The sequence below is a fragment of the Cantharellus anzutake genome, assembly GCF_015039405.1.
Source record: "Cantharellus anzutake strain C23 chromosome Unknown EI90scaffold_38, whole genome shotgun sequence".
NCBI lineage: Eukaryota > Fungi > Basidiomycota > Agaricomycetes > Cantharellales > Hydnaceae > Cantharellus > Cantharellus anzutake.
This window is the reverse complement of record NW_024066988.1, coordinates 212262-228646: the sequence shown is the minus strand read 5'-3', so window position 1 is coordinate 228646 and position 16385 is coordinate 212262.

The following is a 16385-nucleotide window of genomic DNA, read 5'->3' as shown; positions in this document are numbered from 1 at the left end:
AAAAATAAGGAATGGGTGTATGGTGTGTTGGATAGTGATATAATGATCATTGGAAGTGTCAGCAGCTATGTAGTGTGTGTTGGTGGGTAAATTCTGCAGAATCCAACTTTTTGTGGTGCATGGAGTTGTCCCCACAACACCATCAGCAGTGAGTTATTGATCATGTTGTTGTTGAAATTCCAACACTGAGAATGTGAAAAACCATTGAGAAATGAGTGAGATATAAGGACATGAAGTTAGTAACCTGGGAAGACAACTTCTAGAGGTCCCAAGCCCTGAATAAAATTCATAAAAGTGTGATATCATTGAGGATGACTTATTATAACAACAAACAATACATACAAAGGACTAGGATGCAACTGTCAAAACCCAAGAAACAAGTCCGAGTGCAGACAGGGCTCAACTAGAGGGGTTCCAAGAGCTCCGGTAGTGAACTGGAGCTTCTCCAGGAAGCCCAAGTCTGCTGGGTGTTACAAGAGGCTCTAAGAAGGATGCGGCCTCAGTGACTTGGAGGGAGCGCTGTGCCTCTGTTACGTCTCTAGTTAGGCCTTAAATTTCAGATGTCTGAGGTATCTTGTAGGAGGGGGTCACAAATCACTCATAGGGGAACTTGGGGTAAGTTTTAGTCGAGATTAGAACTGAGGTACAATGGGTTCTAATCTACAGGTATATATAGAGGGAGGAGGAGATGGACTTTAGTCAAAGTCCAAGTGATACCAAAAAGTACCGAAAGGTTCTGAATGATATCTTTAATGGGGAACTGAGGTGTCAGGTCAAGGAGGGTGGAGTAGAAGGCTGGAGGATAAATGGGAATGAGAAATGGGTAAGGGGAAGTTAGCTGACTGAATGGAAAGAAGACAACAGTCATACTATAAATGGAGGATGACTAATTTAAGATGATGAGAGCGGGGTCACTGGAGGATGAGGGTAGCTCTGAAGCCAGAATTACATATCCAAGAAATGTTGGGTGACTCCACTAAATGAAATGGAAAGAGGAATGGTTTAGAAGTATATAACAAGATGTCGGAGGTCCGTCAGGAGGTCGGAGCAAATCCGGAGGTTCTGAATGTTCTGACTTGGGACTGAGCTTCCGGGATGGGGGTGGCTAAGGCTGAACGTGCCGAAGTCCAGGCCGGAGCTGAGACAGTATGGAGTGGAGGGTGACGTTGGGAAGTAGGCAGGTATGGTGTAGGTGTTAGAACAGGTGGATTCAGACAACTCTGGAGTGGAATTGGAGACTTAGTGTGGAAGGACCTCAGCCTCAGCAACTCAGGCGGAGCGCTGTTCCATTGCTGGTTGTCCTGGGGGTCCCTAATTTCGGATCTAGCAGAGGGAAAGTCTCCTGGGGGCATTTCAGGTCGATTTTGGACTGAGGTTACAAGTTACTATGTACATTGTATATAAGGAGGGGTCCGGAATCAAAAGGAGCAAGGGTACTCCAAAAGGACTGTCATATCCGTACATACCTGATCCCGATCTGACTCCCGGACCCCCATTGTCACCACCTCCGGAGTCCTACCCTACCGCTGTCCATTCTAATATTCACCTTCGGTCCTGTCACCACACCTCCCCTCACCCCTCATGCCACCTCCACCCTCCCATCCTACTCCTACCCTATCTCCATTCGCTCTGATACTCATCTCAGACCAAACATCACTCCTCTCACTCCTCCTCCTACTCCTCACGACACCTTCACCCTTCTGCCACTCTCCTACCCTTCTCCCATCTGCTCTGACACTCACCTTCGGACCCGACACCTTTCCTCTCCTCCACTCCTCACCCCTTTCCTCTCTCCTCTCTCTTCCCTTAGACCCTCTTCTGCTGACCCCTGCCAAGTTACGACCTTTCACTGCTGTCCCATACCCTGTACTCAGACATTGCTTGTACATTCGCTCCGAGACTCCGTCTTAGTTCCTACCTCGGACTTTGACTCCACCTCGGCTTTAGTCCATTGCATTGGTGACCTCATACTACGTAAACACCATTGCCAATATTCCTCAGACTTTCAACCCCGCCTCCGTAACCCCTGTAAGCTCCGCAACTTCTGAGCTCCAGGGATCATCTTCGGCACTTTTGCCGCTTGTAATGTGTCTTTCGCGTTTTCCCCTCACCCCTATTTGGACTGCTGCTTCTTCCCATTCTAGCCAGTTAGTCATCATCCCCACTTCCCCTCATCCTCCCCCTCTGGGCTTCGCCCTCCTTACCTCCTTTTGGATGTACCACAGGTTCTGCCCTATGACCTTCGGTACCGCTCTGCTTCTGTCATCCCTTTGTTCCCATTTGGACGCCTTCATTCCGATTCGGACCCCCTTTGTTTCCTTGTGCTTTCACCCTCTCCATTATATATCAGCACTTGTACATACTCGTTTTAGGCCTTTAGTCTAAAATCAACCTGAAATGCCCCCTAGAGACTTCCTGCTCACTGCCTATGAAATTAAGGACCAAATGGACAAACAGCAATGGCACAGCGCTCTGCTTGAGTTGCTGAGGCCAAGGTCCCTCCTTGCTAAGTCTCTGGTTCCCCTCTGGAATCGTCCACCCTCGCCCAGTTCTAACAGGGGAGGACAGACTGGAGGTGGACCGGAATGGTGGCGGAGTGGAGCAGAGATGAGGCGGAGTTGGTATGGATATGACAGATGGGGCTGAAGCGGATGGGGAGCAGGAAATGGTGCCTGAGAAGAAGAATGGGGATGAGGAGGATCGGAAGAAGGAGGATCGGGAGAAGGAGTTGGACTGTTCATCCTGTGAGTGCTCTTGCATCAGCAGTGATTTGCCCAGTTCTGTTGGGCCCTCGTCCATTCAATCTTAACTACTCCACTGTACATTGTTCTTCTCTCTCTCTCTTCTTTTTTTTTGATTTACCAAATGATAACCCCCCCCTTGTACTGTGCATACTGAGCATGATCTGTGAATGAGGTACTAAGGTGGGAGGTGTCCCTAACTGGCTCTAAGTGTCAGGGGATGGACCCCGGGTCCCCATGACCCCTCTCTATGGCCCACAGGCTAACCTGTAACAGCAGCCCATCTCAGGGCATGACACTACTGTGGGTAAGAAAGTGAGAAGAAGGTTAACTTCTCACTTTCCCCCAGTGGCCCCAATATGGTGAAAACTTCTGGGGATACCCGGAAGTCACATGAAGGTAGGATCCGGGGACCGGAGCATGCGGCGCACGGATCATGCGGCGTGGGAAGTGGAGCAGGTCCGGATGCGGGTCCGGGTCCGGGCTAAGTCAGGGTATGTGCCCTGACACTAAGGGAGTGGTTGAGTAGAGAAGAGTGGGGACTGTAACTAATGGAGCCTCTAGCATATGACCTTGGAAGCGATCATGAATGCCAATATGAACAAACGGTGTCCAGAGTATCCTCAGGAGGCTGGGAAATGAGCATTGAGAGTTGTAGTAGGGAGAATGGAATCATGGGAAATTTGGGGGTACCGAGTGGGGTTGGTGTATAACCAGTGGTTCCAGGAATTCCGGAGTGATGATACTAGGAAGGGTCCGGAGAGTCTCCCATAGTATCTGAAGGAATGGTAGTGAGGAGTTCCCTGTAACCCAGCAATCTCAGAAATGAAGGTAGGAAGATCCTTACTAGGAGTGGTGTGATTTTTGTGAGGGTCCAAAGTCTATCCTGGAGTCCTCAGGAGAGGATGGGACTTGTAAGGGATGATGAGAGCAGAGTGAGTCTTGGTGGAAATGGTAAGGGAAATCCTTAATGAGCAAACAGCAGGTGTATCCCCTTCTTAGGGTGGACATCCCAGCATCTATCCTCAATATAGGATTGGTACCTGATTCCTAAGACTGGGAGGGTCAAGGAAGGAAGGATCACAACTCGCTGATCAACAGGGTATCTGAATAACCAGGGTTGGAGAGAAATTTTGGGGGGAATCAGAAGGCTAGTTGACTGGTTTTAAGGAGGACTGAAGGTGACCGTAGAGCTCCATAAAATACTCCAGAGAACTCTTGGGGATCGTGGAAGGCAGGGAGAGTAATGGAGTTGAGGGGTAGAACAAAGCTAACTGACAAGTTGGTGGTCAGGACAGGTCAGTATTCCGAAAGGGTGTGTTGAATCGGAATAGTATATTCCTTTAGGAGATCCGGGAAGTGCTGGTGTGTTTCGGAGCACTACCCAATTACAATCACTCAATGGAGCAGAAGATTGAGTTAGTGTCCTAGCAATGGGCAGGGTCCAGAAGTCCTTGAGGGAACCGGTAAGGTATTGATTACATGGGCAAGGAATAGGTGTTTCATAGTCCAGAAGCAATAGGCCTGAATTTTAATGGTTACTCAACAGAGCAAGAGGTAAGGACTAGTGTTTCAGAGACTAGAAAATTTTAATTGGAGTACAGTAACGACAACCATGGTATAGGGTAGAGTGTTGGCCATCTGGTATGGGTTCCGAAGGCAAACAGGAATGGTGGAGGGTGACTTAGCATGGAAGGACCTTGGTGTTATGGAAATGGGAATTTCCATTTTAGACTCTTATGGGTTCTGTATCACGTGATTTATATAGTAATATAGTTCATCCAATCAATAATCAACCAAAAACCCGAGAGTAATGTCTCTGTGAAAACATCTATAACAACACCTGCCATATCTATTGTAAAATCATATGAGCTCAACTTCTACCCTTTTCCACTTTCCTGTGCCAAGAACGGACGAAAATGGGCGTCTCCGGCCCCATTTTTGTAACATTGGTGCCCCAACCCCGGTCGCATCCAGGAATCCGGATATGCGACACTCTGCGCAGGAATCAAGGCCCCAGAACTTCGCGTTGAGGCCCCCAGAGGATCGCCAGAGGGCGATTCTGCTTCTGCAGCAAGTTCTGGAGGAGTTCTCTAGTGGAACGCTTCCAGACGCGCGCGCACCACTGGAGTTGCTGTTGGAATGGAGGCAGTTGTCCCTGGAGTCGATTGGGATGGAACACAAGTACAATCGGGCCACTGGAGCACCCCTCTATCGCCTGGAACGCCCGCGCCGCCATCAATTGCCTTTATTGCCCAAGAAGCGCGAAAATTCACTCAAGCGGCAGCAGCGCTGGGACTTATGCCCCGCGATTTTGAGGTGGACTCATGCGATACTTGCGTGGCATTGTGTGGGGGATCTCAGCTGAGTATCATCCGTCTGGCTTGGGACTTTCTCATTGGGAGATTGGCTAAGTTTTATTCACATTTTGAACGCGTTAGAAAGGCCGCTTCCTCATTTCCATCTGAAATAGCGCCATTCCGACGCGCTCCCAGCCACTCCCAGCCACTTCCCTTCCCCAAACGCCCATTCCAACGCTGTCCAATCCCCCCATTTCGCGTTGCCCTCATGAGGCCGCGTGTCCGCTTGCGCAGACGCGACCAGCTCATGAACTGGTCGATTTTGGGTCAAAATCGACGTGCAAACCCGCGATTTCGTCGCATTTGGACGCCCCAGTGCCCCCTCCAGTCCCCCAGCGCCTGTCACAAGCGGCAGACACGTCAAATTCGACGCGAACACCGAGTCCAACGCCCCCGCTTCCCCTCCTTTCGCACCCGGCTACTCCACCACCAATTCCCTGGCACACCCGGCCCATTTCCGCGCGCCCCATACCCACTCCAATCTCCCTAATCGCTGTGCCGCCCCCAGAAGCGCCGCATTCCCTTTTCATTTCACCTTCCACTTCCACTCCGACTCTCCCCACTCCAACACCTCTTCTGCCGACTCCCACAATCCCTCTTCCCCCACCTCTCTCCCACCATTCTCCCCCACTTCCCTCAGTGTGGCCACCTCTCTGCCGCACTCCAACTCCGTCTCTGGCTCCACCACACCCATTCATGTGTGGTGTGGGTCCACCTCAGCCCCAGGTCCACTCTGGGGCACTTCTGCCTCTCCCAAGGCTTTTGGGGCCTATGCGACCACCTGGTGAGCCACCTCCCTGTGGGATTATAGGAGTTTGGCCTCTTTTACTTTATTTTCTCATGATTCCTTATATTTTTCTGTTTTATTTCTTAATCTAAACCTTGTGCCAAGCTTTCCCATTGGGTTTTGGTGCTGGCCAAGGGAATTTTTCTCTATTGTGAGACTTCTCACAACCTTTCCTTTTTCTTTTCTTTCTTTCAATTTGGGGACTGTTGTCACTCACGCACAGAATCCCATAAGAGTCTGGGGGGCGATGTTACGGAAATGGGAATTTCCATTTTAGACTCTTATGGGTTCTGTATCACGTGATTTATATAGTAATATAGTTCATCCAATCAATAATCAACCAAAAACCTGAGAGTAATGTCTCTGTGAAAACATCTATAACAACACCTGCCATATCTATTGTAAAATCATATGAGCTCAACTTCTACCCTTTTCCACTTTCCTGTGCCAAGAATGGACGAAAATGGGTGTCTCCGGCCCCATTTTTGTAACACTTGGCCTCAGCAACTCAGGCAGAGCACTGTGCTGTTACTGGTTGTCCTGGGGGTCCCTAATTGATCTAGCAAAGGGGAAGTCTCTTAGGGGGGAATCAAGTCAATTTTGGACTGAGGTTACAAGTTACTACAGTTGCGGACAGGCAAAGTCTGAAAGAAATTTTAATCTCCATGAAAAAGTCTGGAAACATGATAAAACGACGTATTTTGGGTAACCGAGTTCATTCCGAGGCTTTCCGACACTGAATTCGAAGATTATATTTCCATGTGAGTGCCGAAATTTAGCGTCGCGCTAGAAAATAGGCGCCCATGCATAAAAAGGGGGCCAAATGAAAGCTGTTGACTAGTAGCATATGATTTTTTGTGAAAGAAGTCCCATGGAATGGTGGTATGGCAGGAAATCGGTGATGGGGAGGCAGAATCACATGAGTTTGCTTCCGGTACGCCAACCACTCCCCTCCAGCGTTTGGATTCATGCACAATTTGGAAGTGCATTAATCAGACTTGGAGGTTTATGGATGTCTATCGGAAGGGAAAAGCAGCAGAATGGGTGGTAAAAAAAACAAAAGAGTCATCACTCAGTTTCCGAAGCGAAGCCGCAATTCTTGCAATGGATACGATTCCGTGGAATACTGCAACCACAGATAGCTAGATACTCTTGTATTTTGATGTACAAAAGTATACCCTCCCAATAAATTTTTCTTCAATTTTTGGGTCCAAAATTTAGCGTGCGCTCGAAAAACGACCTAGGAGCCTATAAAGTGTGTTTTTAGATAGCTATGGCCAAATGGAGTACAACTATACAAAAATCAAACTTATTGACACAGTTGTTCCCGTGATAGAAAATTTAATGAATTTGCCTGTCCGCAACTGTAGGTACATTGTATATAAAGGAGGGGTCTGGAATCAAAAGGAGCAAGGGTAGTACGAAAGGAGACAAAGGGAGCTGGAAGGAGGAACAACACTGAGGGTCAAGGGTTTGACTCAATGGTGTTTCCCAAAGGAGGAGTGAAGGGCCAAGGCCCAAGGAGGAAGGATGGAGGATGGGAGTTGGGAATGGCTGGCTGACTGAATAGAAAGGAAGCAGTAGCCCAAATAGGAATGAGGGAGAATTGAATGGGACAATGCAATAGTTGCAAGGTCCGAAGTAAGTTCAGAAAGTCTGAACTCGGAAGTTAAACTCCAGAATATTGGCAAAGGTAAATAAATGGAATCAGCTAACCAATACAATGGGTATAAGTGGAGGTGGGGTCAAAGTCCAAGGTCAGAGCTAAGACCATAGTTCCAAGATGGAGATGCAAATGGGATTCCGGAGCAGAGGTCTGGAGTCGGGAGCATAGTTGCATACTCATCTGGAAGGTGTTGAGGTTGAGGTCAGACCTGGAATGGTCCAGAGTTGGACCAAAGGTGGTGTCGGAGCCAGAGGTGGGATAACCTCTTGGGAGTCAACAAGGAGAAGGTGATGGAAGGGAAGTGGGGCTCCAGAGTCAGTTTCAGAGTTCTGGGAGCCTGGAGCAGAGGTTGGGATTGTATGGATATGACAGTTATCAGCCCATCTTTTATGGAGAAATTTTTGAAGTTCCTGGGATTCTCTAAGATTTCCCAGTAGATTGGCTTGACTTGTAGCCAGGTCCTTTTCTTCAAATTCCTTTTGAAGATTTTCCTCTGGAAGTATGATTTCTTCCAGGTTTTGGGCACTCCCCCTAGAGCTTCCTCTAGGTTGTTTCTTGCATGTACAGCTGCAAGTCTCTTCTTCTCTGAGTTTCTACTCAGAGTACTGCTTAATAGCAGTTCTTCATATTCCTTGACTCTGTCAGGGATGATGTCTTCTGCATTTTTATCCAGGTGGATATCTGCTGACATGTAGTTGTCGAAATGCAGGTCCTCATCAGTTGATGAGTCATAATATTGTGAAAGTGCATCTGCCACTTTATTTTCATGGCCTTCCACATATTCTATTTCGCAATTAAAAAGGCTTGCCATCTCAGGTGTCTTCCTGAGTTGTGGTTTTTCGCTTTGAAGTATTCCAAAGCTTTGCGATCCATGATTTGAATTCATGGCCTCCCATGAGACTGTCTTGCCATCTCATGAGTGCCTCAAGTTTGTAGGCTACCTATGTTGGGTGTTTGTGAACTTCTTGGACATGAATGCAGTGGGGCAGCATGTTTGCCACTGTTTGCCTTGTCCAATTGGTGCACCCATGCCCACTGGGCATGTGTCTGTTATAACCCAGATGTGGAGTTTGTTCCTCTCTTCTATTGAGAGGTTTTCCAGTGAGTTCCACTGGATGGGCTTCAGGATTGGAGCCCTGCATGCAGGGTGTTTGATCTCATCAAAGCATTGCTGGTGGAGTGGGGTCCACCTGAATATCTGCTTATTCAAGCAGATTGTTTGCAGTGGCTCTGTGTAGCTGCTGATGTTCAGCATGAATATCAACAGATACTCTACCATTCCTAGGAATTGTAGGACTCCTGTGTGGTCTACTGGCCCTCACCAGTTTCAGATCTTTTCCATTTTATTCACTTGGGCATGGATGCCTTGTTCATCCACATGGCTTCCTAGAACATCTAGGATTGGAGCAAATGGCTGGAATTTCTTTATGTAGAACTTCACCCCCTTGAGGTGATCATATAACCACAGTAACACTTTATTGTGGTCCTTCACTGAGCTTGTGCTGGTGAAAATGTTGTGGAACCAGACATGTAAACATCTGCCTATTTCTCCTTGTAGTTCCCAGGTTAATGCATGTTGGAAAGTTGTCAGGGACACATTGTAGGAGGGTAGCCATGGGCACCCCAAAACCAGCTCAATATCAGTCCTTCATGCAGGATAAAATGTTAGAGAATCATACAGTGGAAAGTTGGCTAGGAATTAGGTGACAAGGTTATAGTATGGATGGTATAGGGCATTGAGGTTCCAGTTGTGTATCACAATGCATGTCACCTGTTTGTTGTGCATGCGTGGGAAATGGGGTGCACAGATGGTCCCTAGCATCCCTCAGGCTTCAGAAAAATGGGGATAAATATTCATTGTTCATGGTATGGGGTCTGGGAGGATGTGCCAATTTTGGGACCATGGTGACATGTGGTTGGAAAGTTAGGAAAAATGTGCTGGATATTCCCCACCTCAACACTATCTCACTCAATCCTCCATCAAATTGGATGCAGTTTGTTGTGTTGGATAGCTGTAGTTTAGGCGAGTTGGTTGACATAAAGGGAGTGCAGTTGTGGCAAGTGGTTTGGGCTGGAGATGCAGGTTGGTTTTCCATGGCCACTTTCTATTTTGTTGCTTGTGATATTGTGTTTCCTGTTCTATTTTCTCTTGTGATGTGACCAGATGAGTCATATGGAACATGCTGGAAGCTCGCAGCTGTGTTTTCAGGGTCGTTTGTATATAATATTGGCTAGTTACACTTCAAAACAGAGATTTCCCCTCCACTATGTTTAGATCTGGTCATGAAGTGAAGTGTGCTGGAGGTGTGGTTGAGTGCAGTAGTCTTGAGGGAGGCAAGGAAGCCTCACAGTGTCCTCAGGGAGATCCACACCAAGTTATAGGACACTGAGTCCAGTGTTTTTAGTTCAGTCTTGATTCTGTCCAGGAAGCTGCTTGCTGGCCCCCTTTTTATTTCTCATCCTGCTGGGTGGGAGTAGGTGTGGTGTGAAGTAGTAGAGGTGGTTGTGATTGTGGTGGTAGGTTGGTGTGCTGCTGTGCTGTGCATCCATTCCTATCTGGTGAAGGAGCAGAGCTGGATCACCTTATGTAACCAGTTTCCTACATCCAATAACAATATTAGAGTTTGTGCTGATTCCGTGTTTTGGTTGCCAAATATATATTGTTTGCTGTCTAAACAACAATAAACACCCCCCAACGATCTCACCTGATGTATAGATCATCTATGAATAAAATTTTATATCGACTTTACTATAATTTCTAGTCAATATTATGCCTAGATATACCACTTTACACTAGGACATGATTTTCCTGATAATTTACTGAAGAAAAACTACTAATAAAATAATTCCACAATAAATGTTACTCAATACAGGAGTGACCAAACTGCTCTTTCTATTGCTTAGAGTGCATACTAGTTATCTAGCAGGTTCAGGATCACTCACTTTTCTCCTGTGGTGTGATAACCAAATATTACTGAGAGATTATTCAATTAAGAAGTCCCTCCACCAAATTCTCACTAATTCTCACTATGGCACTTTTGTTCAGCTGTGTCTAACTGACACTAACTCACGCTTAGAATGACGTGTTAGTTTTATATTAGCTAACAACTAATATTTGCTATTATCTTTTGGAGCAAATGAACCAACCACTGGTGAGGAGAATAAACTTATATTTCTACCTGAGGTTTGAGAGGGGGCAGAAGCAGCAGCCTTTTATGCTTTTCAGAGACCTCTCTACTCCCATGCCTCACACTAGTTACATGTGCTACATTTGTATTATAGATAGTTCTAGAATGATATAGGGGCTTGGGCTGTGTAAGCTTAATAATGGACTTAGGACATGACTCAGCAATAAGTAATTCAGTTCTTTGTCTTTTGGGCCGATCTCAGCGGGGTCTTGCAGTGCTAAAGCTATGCTCTACACCGCCTTAATTACGAATGGTTATCTTTAGAAATGACTCGGCTATAAGGGAACTTTCTAGACTGTTCTCTAATTCACCCCTTTTTGTGAAGCTGCATCATTACCAATGTTCTAGAGCTTTCCCAATTAATTAACTGATCCGCAGACTTCTGAATCACTTTATGCTTATGATCCGAGATCCAGATCATCAATCATTCTTTTGTTCCAATTTATTTGAAAATCAAAAAGTTTTGATGAATCATGGGAAATACACAAGATCCGGTTTTTTTAACATTTTCTCCTCTTCTGATACGATCAAAAAGTGTCCGTCCACGCGAGGGGATACTCTGCCATATGGTATTCGGTCCGCCAGACTTCTGGGCATCAATGTAGATGCCTTGTAGATAGACTCAATGAAGGTGATTTCAGGAAAAACTACCAATAGATGATGGAAAAATAGCTGAAATTTGTGGGAAACTAGGACAACATTCAAAAGGCAAGCACAAAGGACAACCAGTAACGACCGAGACAAGTTTGATAGCTCATTGAAAAGGGAGGGATCTATCCTCAATCCACGCAAAATTTCATAGCAAAAGGTTCATGCATCATGGAGATGTTCATTAATGGGTTTAGCAACGTTTAAGTCATAGCTCAGGGAAAAGCCAACGTTCATGCAATATCCATATTAAAAATGCATAACGAAATTTACATGGAAAATATGATAAATCAGATATTAGCACTACGCAAAGTTTCAGGCCAATCGGCCCAGCCGTTGTGAAGTTACACTAGTGACAGGAATAGAGTATTCCGCACTATGTTGAAGGACATGTGAGGGTGGCAATGTGAAGGGAACCAACCATCAGAACCGAGATCCACACTTTGGGAGATTGTGAAGACCAATTTCTGCCCAAATATGGAAGACTCCAGTGTAGGAGAAATAATACTCGAAGAATAAAACAATGATGTATCAGAATAGTCAACAATCAGGTGACAAGTTCAAATGTTTAACAGATCTCATGATCTTTATGAGACTGGATGGACATTAGAAGATCATTATAATTATCCACACCCATGTAGCATGAGATTTAAGCTACTACAAGCATGCCTAGAACCTGGCATAGGTGTAGGAAAATATAATATTCAAAGAATATATCCCTACAACAAGAAAATAGCACATAGACAGCAGAATAAGAAGGAACATTGGGAAAGAAATGTGAATATCTCGGGAACCAGTAAATGTAATCATTTTACCATCTGAAAGGACTGTTTCTTAACTTTATCCACGGTTTTGTTTCATTCTAAAAGCTTCAAAACTGACGGAGATATCGCTCAAACAGTGAAACACCTTATAATTCATATATATTTATTTGCTAATTCTTACAAAAAGTAATGTGACTCAAGGGAAATATATTGGTGCCCGTAAGTCCGGCGGACCGAATACCATATGGCAGAGTATCCCCTGGTGTGGATGGACACTTTTTGATCGCATCAGAAGAGGAGAAAACGCTAAAAAACCAGATCTTGTGTATTTCCCATGATTCATCAAAACTTTTTGATTTTAAGCTCAAATAAATTGGAACAAAGGAATGATTGATGATCTGGATCTCGGATCATAAGCATAAAGTGATTCAGAAGTCTGCAGATGAGTTAATTAATTGGGAAAGCTCTAGAACATTGGTAATGATGCAGCTTCACAAAAAGGGGTGAATTAGAGAACAGTCTAGAAAGTTCCCTTATAGCCGAGTCATTTCTAAAGATAACCATTCGTAATTAAGGCGGTGTAGAGCATAGCTTTAGCACTGCAAGACCCCGCTGAGATCGGCCCAAAAGACAAAGAACTGAATTACTTATTGCTGAGTCATGTCCTAAGTCCATTATTAAGCTTACACAGCCCAAGCCCCTATATCATTCTAGAACTATCTATAATACAAATGTAGCACATGTAACTAGTGCGAGGCGTGGGAGTAGAGAGGCCTCTGAAAAGCATAAAGGCTGCTGCTTCTGCCCCCTCTCAAACCTCAGGTAGAAATATAAGTTTAATTCTCCTCACCAGTGGTTGGTTCATTTGCTCCAAAAGATAAAAGCAAATATTAGTTGTTAGCTAATATAAAACTAACACGTCACTCTAAGCATGAGTTAGTGTCAGTTAGACACAGCTGAACAAAAGTGTCATAGTGAGAATTAGTGAGAATTTGGTGGAGGGACTTCTTAATTGAATAATCTCTCAGTAATACAGTCATTTGCCTCTGAAATGCACACACCTCTGATGTACACACTGGCAATTTCTCAACAACAACTGGGCCGTTTCACTCCATTTTTTTTTGCATAACATTCCACTAGATAATGCCTTCACAGATGCTGAATATTAACTACATTGGCTTTATGGTCATTTCAGGAAACACTGAAATATGCATTTTTAGCAAATTAGCAATTCAATTGATCCATGCTACAGTGTACTCGAGCCCCACTTGTGGCATTGTTGAAGAAGGACAGGAGAACAAGTGCCAATGGGAGTGGATAAATACTTGTTTGAGCATATTTGATCTGAAATGGGCACTGCATGCAGCATAAAGTCACAGCAACTGTAGTGCAGCATATAAAAACAGAAAGTGGGTCATGGAAGCACAATAACAAGATGTGGGGCCCAATTCAATGTGTACAGTGGTTCCATATGCCTAATCAATAATTAACAATGATAGCACACATCAGCAACTTGGGCAATAGCCTTTTCCACACCTGTGCACTTCAGAGGTCATCCTGTTAGAATGGGTGGATTCAGATGACTCCAGAGTGGAATCGGAGACTTAGCGTGGAAGGACCTTGGCCTCAGCGACTCATGCGGAGCGCTGTGCCATTGCTGGTTGTCCTAGGGGTCCCTAATTTCAGATCTAGCAGAGGGGAAGTCTCTTGGGGGCATTTCAGGTCGATTTTGGACCAAAGGCCCAAAATGAGTATGTACAAGCGCTGATATATATAATGGAGAGGGCAAAGGCACAAGGAAACAAAGGGGGTCCGAATCGGAACAAAGGCATCCAAACAGGAACAAAGGGATGACAGAAGCGGAGTGGTACTGAAGGTCATAGGGCAGAACCTGTGGTACATCCGAAAGGAGGTAAGGAGGGTGAGGCCCAGAGGGGCAGGAGGATGAGGGGAAGTGGGGATGATGACTAACTGGCTAGAATGGGAAGAAGCAGCAGTCCAAATAGGGGTGAGGGGGAAATGTGAAAGATGGAGTCAAAGTCCGAGGTAGGGACTATGATGGAGTCTCGGAGTGAAGGTTTGAGCGGTGTCCAAGTACGGGGTATGGGACAGTGGCGAAAGGTCGTAGCTTGGTGGAGGGTCAGCAGAAGAGGGTCAGAAGCAAGAGAGAGAGAGGAAAGGGGTGAGGAGTGGGGGAGAGGAAAGATGTCAGGTCCAAAGGTGAGTGTCAGAGTGGATGGGAGAAGGGTAGGAGAGTGACGGAAGGGTGGAGGTGTTGTGAGGAGGAGTGGGAGGAGTGAGAGGAGTGATGTTTGGTCCAAGATGAGTATCGGAGCGAACAGAGATAGGGCAGGAGAAGGACAGGAGGGTGAGGGTGGCAGAAGGGAAGTAGGACTCTGGAAGTCAGGTTTGGAGTTCCGGAAGCCCGGAGTGGAGGTCGGGATTGTACAGATATGACACATCCCTCAAAATCATCCCCCTTGGAAGATTCATTATAACGCCATGGAAACTCCATATTTTCTTCCCAAAATTTTCCTGCACGGAGATGAGATGATGGTCTTTCCCTGAATTATTTTTATTAATTTTTTATATATACGAAACTCTCATCTAGGCACTAAGCATGAAAAGTGTGCATTTCGGAAGCAAATGACTGTATTTGGTTATCACACCACAGGAGAAAAGTGAGCGATCCTGAACCTGCTAGATAACTAGCATGCACTCTAAGCAATAGAAAGAGCAGTTTGGTCACTCCTGTATTGAGTAACATCTATTACAGAATTATTTTATCAGGAGTTTTTCTTCAGTAAATTATCAGGAAAACCACGTCCTACTGAAAAGTGGTATATATAAGTGTAATATTGACTAGAAATTATAGTAAAGTCAATATTAAAATTTTATCCATAGACAATCTATAAATCAGGTGAGATCATTGGGGGGTGTTTATTGTTGTTTAGACAGTGAACAATTATATATTTGGCAACCAAAACATGGTCAGTACACAAATCAGCACAAACTCTAATATTGTTATTGGACGTTGTTGTGGGGACAACTCCGTGTACCTGTCATATCCATACAATCCCGACCTCCGCTCCGGGCTCCCAGAACTCCGAACCTGACTTCCGGAGTCTTACTTCCCTTCCGTCACCTCCTCCTTGCCGACTCCCAAGAGGTTACCCCACCTCCGGCTCTGACACCACCTTCGGTCCGACTCCGGGACATTCCGGGTCCGACCTCATCCTCGACACCTTCCAGACGAGTACGCAAAACCTATGCTCCCGACTCCGGACCTCCGCTCCGGAATCCCATTTGCGTCTCTGTCTCCGGAACCTCTGGTCTTAGCTCCGACCTCGGACTTTGACCCCACCTCCGCTTATACCCATTGTATTGGTTAGCTCATTCCATTTTATTAGGTTTGCCAATATTCCGGAGTTTAACTTCCGAGTTCGGACTTTCCGGACTTACCTCGGACCTTGCAACTATTGCATTGTCCTATTCAACTCCGCTATTCTCCCTCATTCCTATTTGGGCTGCTGCTTCCTTCCTATTCAGTCAGCTAGCCATTCCCCACTCCCAACCTCCTTCCTTCCTCCTTGGGCCTTGGCCCTTCATTCCTCCTTTGAGAAACACCATTGAGTCAAACCCTTGACCCTCGGTGTTGTTCCTCTTTCCATCTCCCTTTGTCTCCTTTCGTCCTACCCTTGCTCCTTTTGATTCCGGACCCCTCCTTATATACAATGTACATAGTAACTTGTAACCTCAGTCCGAAATCGACATGAATTCCCCCAAGAGACTTTCCCTCTGCTAGATCCGAAATTAGGGACCCCTAGGACAACCAGCAATGGCACAGCACTCCACCTGAGTCGCTGAGGCCGAGGTCCTTCCACGCTAAGTCTCCGATTCCATTCCGGAGTCGTCTGAGTCCGCCCATTCTAACAGTACCGCAAAAAGTCGGATTCTGCGGAATTTGGCCACAAACACCCACTACATACCTGCTGACGCTCCTGATGCTCATTCTATCACTATCCAACACTACATACACCCATTCCTTATTTTTCCTTATTTTCCCCATCATTCCCGACAACCCCAAGCAAAATTCCCACGCCCAACCACGCTGCCAATTTCACCCCCTCTCCACATCTCAAGAACCACTGCATCAATTGGGACGAATAAGGGCTCATTGGAAAGCTGGAGACGAGGAGGTTGCTGACGGGAGGATAGGTGGGCGCTGTGG